Source organism: Seriola lalandi, unplaced genomic scaffold (genome assembly GCF_002814215.2).
Source record: "Seriola lalandi dorsalis isolate HSWRI2012SDOR001 ecotype SW California unplaced genomic scaffold, Sedor1 jcf7180002054985, whole genome shotgun sequence".
NCBI lineage: Eukaryota > Metazoa > Chordata > Actinopteri > Carangiformes > Carangidae > Seriola > Seriola lalandi.
Genome location: NW_019525534.1, coordinates 446,611 through 447,630, shown reverse-complemented (window position 1 = coordinate 447,630; position 1,020 = coordinate 446,611). Strand labels below are relative to the sequence as shown.

Genomic DNA, 1,020 nt, shown 5'->3' with positions numbered 1-1,020 from the left:
CTATACTATGACGTTTTTTGCCATTTTTATGCCTTATTATACTATGATGTTTTTTTGAAATTTTATGCCATACAATACTATGACGTTTTTTGACATTTTTATGCTCTACTATAATATGACTTTTTTTGGCATTTTTTTGCCTTACTATACTGTGACGTTTTGTGCCTGACTATACTATAACGTTTTTTGCCATTTTTATGCCTTATTATACTATGAAGTTTTTTGAAATTTTATACTATACAATGAAGTTTTTCCATCCATACCTTCAGCTGTAACACAGCCAAAATGATCAGCAAATCAAAAAATAAAAGTAAAGAAAATGTCCAAAAAAGGACAGAGGGACCCCTGAGGGTTAATAAATCCCATGAACCGCTATTTAAAGTACCACTATTATGTTTTTTTCTGTGCTAAATTTAACACTACTGGGGAGGAGAGCAACGCGACTAGAAGTGACAACGAGAGAGGGCTAGTAGCTTCTCCTCTTCTCTGTCTCAGCGGAGACCGTCACAACTTCATTCACTCATTTAACAAAACAAAAAAAAAGCAACGAAGGAAGCAGTAAATGGACTTACATATTTAAGACCTAACTAAATGTAATTTAAGACCTAACATGCGGCTAATGTAAAGCTAGCAGAGCTTGGAGAGTTGGTTATCTGGTTGCTAGGCGCACGCAGGCATGTCAGGAGTTGCCGTTGCCATGGCAATGTGAAAATCTGCCCAGAATTTGGCTTCTACATGGCTTCAAACAACTGCAAATTACGATAAAAAAACGGTACTTCTTTTCAAAAATTGAAAACACAGTGCCAGACACTGAAGCCAGAAGTTTCTACAGTCTCTATTTTATTCAGATATTCCTTAAAATGAGTCAGTAAGCTCAGTGCGAAGACAGAGTGAGATTCTTTTGAAAAAAAAAGACGATTACATTAGGTGTCAATGAGAGTGAGACAGGTATTGCTGCCGGACTCGGCACCCCCGTTTAAATTTTGTGCAGACCCTGCCTGTCAAAGTTACATTTTATGA

The 1,020-nt window shown here is 36.8% G+C and overlaps 1 protein-coding gene across 1 annotated transcript in view; it reads right to left on the bottom strand.

Annotated features, from left to right (window-relative positions):
• Nucleotides 1-1,020, bottom strand: part of LOC111647354 (class I histocompatibility antigen, F10 alpha chain-like) — a 10,286-nt gene that overhangs the window by 4,507 nt on the left and 4,759 nt on the right. The window lies entirely within an intron of this gene.